Here is a 7,154-nt window from a genome sequence, read left to right on the forward strand (position 1 = left end):
ATACAAGAGCATCAGAACAAAGGCTTTTTCAGCTTATGGTTACACCTTAAAGGGACAGTTCTCTAAAAATATATTATCTTTTACTCATCTTTATTGTTTCAAACCCGACTGACTGTTTTCCAGGGACGGGTATCGTTAAGATCTTATCGATATCGACACTGCTTATCGATACCGGTACTTATCAAAACTGTTATCGATACTACGCTCAATAATTTAATGTAAAAACACATGACGTGAAAAGATGTTAAACAATTTAAGTTTCTTTATTACAGATGAGCTAATATCTGCAGTTTACAAATGATTCTGAGCAAAGAGAAAATTCCACATAAAAAAACATGTGTGTGTTCCTTAGCATACCATGTGGATAGAAACACATCATGATGTAATTCAGCATATTTACTTTACATCACTATGTTTATTTGGCTGGTAGACCGTATTTATTTTTTCCTTTCTGGTTTTAGGTCTACATAAATTTTAGTACTATTTTCTAAGGAAGTAATATTTTATTAATTATATGTTCTATTTTTTATCATTTTACTAGCACACTTACTTTAATTTACTAAAGTACTCCGTGCCCGAATTATTAAAAATAATGTTCAAACTTGTTCTCAAACAAAGGGCTTTTATTTTGACGGGTTGCCGCAAAGGGTTGTTTGACGGAAGCTTCCTTGTTGTGAAACGTGGACGCTGAAAGCTCCACAAGCTCAACCATGCCACTCATTTCACTCATAAACATGCAAAACAAGCAGATTACAAATACATTGCGGAAATCATATGGCCCTAGATATCACACACACTGCAAACTGAGCAAACTTCAGCCATTCGGACATCATTCAGGGATAGAAAATGACAGGCAGTAGCAGCCTCTAATTCACCATTTAACACCCAAACACACGGAGATAAAACAACTCAAGTATGGCTAACAGTATCCTTTGTTATCAAGCTTATCCATACTCTGGTATCGACCCAATTATGTACTGGTCCAAAATAGTATCGGTTCTCGATACCCATCCCTAGTCTTTTCTCTGAAACACAAAAGATGACTGAGATTACTGTAGGTGTGGGCTCCAAAAATGAGCAGCAAATTCACAATTTTAAGACTTTATATGACTCGTGCACATCCAAGAAAGTCTTGGACAAGATTCTTCATTTACATTCTGACCATTAGTCTGATTGACTTTTACTCACTGAACTGAAACTCCACCATGAATTCTTCACCCTCCGAGGTTCCTCTCTACAAAGTCCAGATAATGAAACATCTTTGCCCACTATGACAGCCAAAGTCCAACATGTTCTCTAAGATACCTTTGTAAATTGCCTTCTTACAATATCTCCTCTTTCTCTATCTTTCTGTATCACTTCATCACACACGCACACACCCAAGCACACACGCGCGCATGCATGGGCACGCACATACGGCCACATTTTAATGGCCAAACTCAGATCAATAAGCCCAGTCTTCAACATCCTCGCTGATTTATTCAAAACGTTTCAACATTTTCTCTGACACATCACTAAACAGTGAGGGAGCGGACAAAGGCAGTGAAAGAAGACAAGAGATCTCTTTCACAAAAAGCAATAACAAACCTCTGAACTTCCCAGACTCATGCAAGGACTTTGCATTTTAACGTAAAAACAAAGGGACAGCTTTTATCTATTCTTCATGGTCAAATGTTAAGCATTTCTTTTTTTAAGGAGGATTTGTCACTGACATTTCAGGTGCTTCATTGATTTCTCAAGGATGGACTGATGTGTGTCTCTGTGTCTTGTGCAAATCTGAAATTAGTCAATTTTTGTTGCGGGTCTCATTGAATCGACAAAACAAAGACTAACATTTGTTTGCTGGTGATGCATGATTTTCCCTTGGAAGGCACATCTTTAAAGGAGGTACTTAAAAATCGTCTTGGTTACGTATGTAACCTCAGTTCCCTGATGGAGGGAACGAGACGTTGTGTCGAGAACGACAGATGGGGTTCGCCCTTGAGAACCAATCAACTCTGACTACTATAGAAAAGGCCAATGAAATTTGGCGAATGCAATTTGCATGCCGGGCTCCGCCCCCGGAAATCCGGTATAAAAGGAGGCCGGCGTGCAGCATTCACTTACCTTTGTTCTGAAGAGCCTGAGACCTCTCAAACTGCAGCAGAATACGATACGTGTTCGTGGCATAAGGGACACAACGTCTCGTTCCCTCCATCAGGGAACTGAGGTTACATACGTAACCAAGACGTTCCCTTTCTGTCGGTCTCTCGACGTTGTGTCGAGAACGACAGATGGGGTTGCCTATGGAAAACGCCACAACGCTGTATCGCGTCACAATCTCTAGCGAAGCGACGGTAACAAGCCTGGGCGTGTCATCTCGAAGCTTTCGTGAGACTGTAACCTTCCAGTGTGGTGGTCGGGGGGTTCCAGAGCTTTCTTGGAGAAAGATGGGTACAGCCCTGACCGGTAACTTTCACGGACGGGGCCTTAGCTCTCTATAGGCGAGAGGCCGTCCAGATCAGTTTACACCGGGTAAGCGCGACTCTTAATCAGAGAAGCGCTACAGAGGCCACCTCCTACCCGTGGGGAGGAATATGGTGGATATAGGTATGGTCTCGTCCTTGGAGGAGAACGCATGGAACGTGCGGACTGAGTAGTTAACCGCGAGGTGGAGGCCCACCTGGGGAAGCTCATGGGTTACCAGGAGTGGGAACCATTCTCATGAGGATACATCAGACGGAACAGCCCACGGAGGGGGTGTTACAGACGTCCGGTAGCACTAGGTCCGGTTAGAGCTATCTGTGATAGCTCACATGGTATCCCGGCCTAAGGGGGAAGGCTGCTCTGCCCAGCCAGCCCCCAGGGGGTGCTTGTTTGTTGATGGATGGAATGCCTATTCTTAACCAGTGTCTGGGTAAGAAGGGAGGCTGGTGAGGTACCAGTTTCTTAGCAATGTGTTCGGGTAAGAAGAAAAGGTAAATAGCACACTGACCCAACCTGTTAGAGGGTGGAAAGGTGCTTTCGCAGGCATACGCCCCCCCGGATGCCAGTCCTACATGTCGCCACGCAGGACGTGGGCTGACACCGGGTTTACGCGAAGGTTGTTAACCCTTGCGAAGGTGTTTGGGCATAGCCCAACCCGCAGCTCTACAGATGTCTGCTAGAGAGGCGCTTCTGCCAGTGTCCAGGAGGTGGCTAAACTCCGTGTGGAGTGAGCCCTCACTGCCAATGGGCATGGGAGATTCTGAGATCGGGATGCCGTCGTAACGGCGTCCACGACCCAGTGCGCCAGCCTCTGTTTGGAGACAGCCTTCCCCTTCTGCTGTCCTCCAACAGACACGGAGCTGGTCAGAGCTTCAGAGCTCTGCGTGCGGTCCAGTACGTACTGGACACAACACTAATCGGGTTGGGTCTTCCTCCCCCATGGGGAGCGCCTGCAAGTTCACCACTTGGCCCCGGAGGGAGTAATTGGAACTTCTTGGGCACGCATCCGGGCCTGGGTCTCAAGATAACGTGAGAGTTTCCAGGGCCGAGTTTAAGGCAATCCAGGGACACGGAGGATGCTCGGTGGTCCCCTACCCTCTTGAAGGAAGTGAGCGCCGTCAGGAGGGCCGTCTTACTCTATGAGGAAGATCGGAACCTCCGAGGGGCTCTTTGGGGGGCCCTGAGGCTCCCCAGGACCACTTAGGGTCCCAAGAGGGTATGGAGCGGAGATGAGGCGGATTCCGCCCTCTCGCTGCTTAGGAACCTGGTGACCAGGTCGTGTTGCCCTAGAAACTTTCCACCGACTGAGTCGTGATGAGTGGCAATAGCGACTACATACACTTTCAGTGTGGAAGGGAGATGTTAGTCTCCAGTCTCGTGAGGAGGGGAACACAATCCTGATCAAGCACCTCAGTGGGTCTTTCTCGTTGAGAAAGACACCAGGACGAGAAGAGGCACCGTCTAGAGGCGTGTAACCGCCTAGTAGATGGGGCCCTAGCCTGGGTGATGGTCTCAGCCGTATAGGGGGAGTAGCCATCTTAGGATCTTCTCGTCCCGTCTAGAGACCAGACATGGGTGTTCCAGAGGTCTGATCTGGGATGCCAGAACGTGTCCTTCCCCTGAGAGAGCAGGTCCTCTGTCAGGGGAATGGTTCAGGGGGAGTCGCTGTCCAGAGCATCGGCTCTGAGGCCAAGTGCGGTTAGACCGGTGTGGTGTAACCAATAACACTTGGTGCTCCTGCTCCCTGACCTTGCACAGAGTCTGTACAAGAAGGCTCCTGGGGGGGGGGAAGGTGTGCTTCCGCCCATCCCGCGGCCAGCTGTGCGCAAGGATATCCGTGCCGAGGGCAGGGACTATCAAGCGGGCAAATGGTGGTGTTACGGGAGGTGAACAGGTTTTACCTGGGCCTACCCGAACAGCCTCCAAATGAGCTGGACTGCACGGGGGTGGAGTCGCCACTCTCCACGAGGCATAAACTGGCGAGAAAGCACGTCGGCTGTCTAATTCAGTTTGCCCGGGGTGTGTGGCCTGCAGGGAACGAGTCACCTGTTGACTCCACCGGAGGAGGCGTCGAGCAAGTTGTGTTTAGCTGCTGTGTGCGAACGCCACCCTGACGATCTGTATTCGCTACAGCTATAGTGCTGTCCTCGGAACAGCACGTGCATGTCTCGCACGAGAGGCCGTAGCCTGCTCAGTGCAAGTAGCATAGCCCACAACTCTTGGCAATTGATATGCCAGCGCAGGCGGGGGTTCGTCCAACACCCCACCTGCGTGCCCGTTGCACACTACACCGCACCCCTGCAGGGAGACTTCAGTCGTCACCACGACCTGCCTCATAACCTGCTCAAAGGGACCTGAGTCCGTCGAAAAAGTCATAAAGACTAGGGGTTATGGTGCGTCGGCAGCAAGGCGGCATCACCATGCGCCTGCTGCCGGTGTGCCACGCTCTCCTCGGAACTCGACTCTGAAACCAGTGTTGGAGCGGTGTCATGTGCATCAACTCGAGGGGTATTAACCCGCGAGGACGCCATGTGTCCCAGGAGCCTCTGAATTGTTTCAGGGGGACCGCTGTCTGCCTAAAATGTTCATTTCAGACAGTTCAACACTGGTTGGGCACAACTGCGGACAGGTGTGCTGACATGGTGACAGAGCTGAGTTCCATACCGAGAAAGAGGATGCTCTGCACTGGGGAGAGCTTGCCCCTCTCTTGGTTGACCTGGAGTCCCAATCGACCTAGGTGCCGGAGCACCAGGTCCCTTTGTGTACATAACAGATCTCGCGAGTGTGCCAAGATAGGCCAGTCGCTGAGATAGTTTAGTACCCGCTCGCCTTCCTCCTCTCAGGGAGAAAGGGCGGTCAGGGACAGACCGAAAGGGAGGACTCTGTACTGATATGCCCGCCTCTCGCACGCGAACCGTGGGAACGGCCGGTGTCGAGGAGGATCGAGACATGAAAGTAAGCGTCCTTCAGGTCGATTGCCACGAACCAATCCTGACACCTCATAGATGTCAGGACGCGCCTCTGTGTGAGCACCCTGAATGGCAGCTTGTGAAGGTGCTCTGTTCAGGGTACGCAGCCTTTGGGGGCAACCCGCCGTCTTTCTTGGGAACGATGAAGTGCGGGTGGTGACCCACTGAACATCTTGGTTTTGAGGGACGAACTCGATGCCTGTTTTGCCAGAAGGGTGGTGACCTCTACCCGAAGTACGGAGGCGTCCCTGCCTCTGACAGAGGGAGAGATGATGCCCCGAAACTTGGGTGAGTCTCTGGCGAACTGGATCGAGTAACCAAGACGGACCGCCCTCATTAGCCAGCGAGACAGTGTGGGCAGCTCTCGAGCTCCCAGGGACTGTGACAGGGTGACCAAGGGGACGGTCTGCTTCATCATTCCCACGGGGGGTGGTTCGTCGGCTGGCGGAGCTAACCATGTCACGGGGAGTCCCCGGAGGGAAGGTTTTTGCTCCGCCTGCTTACCTGCCTGGCGGGACAACGGCACGCACTGTCGGTTTGAGAGTGGTGACAGCTGTCATATGTGTACGACCTCACGCCTCGCCAGGGTGTGAGGTCGGTTCGCCGAGCACAGTCCAGTGGAGTGTGCGATCGGCTGCAAGTAAACCCGGGGAGAACAGAAAACTCAGTGAGTAAGTGGGCGCCAAGCCCTAACAAGGGCCCGGCTTTGGTGACGAGGCAGGAGTCGTCCCGTACCGACCGATCAGAGCCGTGGCTGTGAAGGTTCGGGCCCGATGTTGTTCTCCCTGGGGTCTTCCCGTCAGTGTCCCTTCTCGCGAGGAGGTTGCTGACGGGGTGGAGGTTTCCCCCTGGACCTCTGCTTCCGGGGTGCCGGGCACAGGAACCGGAGCCGATGTCGAAAGGGTCCTGGGTTGCAGGGAAGCAGACGTCACGTGAGATCTCGGAGGCCTGTAGGCGGCCGAGTCGCGGCGTGAAAAATTGCCACGGTCTGCTTCGCCGTCAAAAAACTGCTGAGCGCAGTCCTCGACGGTGTTACCAACAACCCACCCTGCGAGATGAGTGCATCAAGAAAGCGGACTTCCTTGCTGTCACTCTTCTGCACAAGGTATAGCCGGGGGTGTCTCTCCTGGACCACTACCGTGGACATCGTCCGACCCAGGGCCCGTGCCGCCGCCTTAGTCGCCCGTAGAGCGCTGTCAGCGGTGGCACGGAGATCCTGCATTATACCCGGGTCGGCCTTACCCTCGTGGAGCCCTCTCAACGCCCTGGCCTGGCGGACCTGCAGGATGGCCAAGGCATAGAGAGAGGAGGCAGCCTGGCCCGCAACATCGCAAGCTTTCAACACCAGTGATGCCGAAGTCTTACGTGCTTTGGACGGTAGGAGTGGTCGATCCCCCCCCAGGTGGTAGCCGTCCGCGGCACAGGTGCACCGCAGGCGGACGTTCCACCCGGGGGATCTCGACGCAGTCCTTGGCTGCCTCACCATCGAGGGAAGTAAGGGAGCCGGAGCTGGTTTCACTGGAACGGTCCGTGAGTGGAGCGTTCCAAGTTTTACACAGCTCCTCATGCACCTCCGGGAAAAACATGGCACCCGGGGTGGGCGCGGTTTGCACCGCGCACCGACCTCGGGAACCACGTATCCCCGGGTTAGCACGGATGACATCACTTCTGCTTCCTCCTGAACTCGACCGCTGGGGGTGGAGTTTGGATTCGGCAGAG

Source organism: Triplophysa dalaica, chromosome 2 (assembly GCF_015846415.1).
Source record: "Triplophysa dalaica isolate WHDGS20190420 chromosome 2, ASM1584641v1, whole genome shotgun sequence".
NCBI lineage: Eukaryota > Metazoa > Chordata > Actinopteri > Cypriniformes > Nemacheilidae > Triplophysa > Triplophysa dalaica.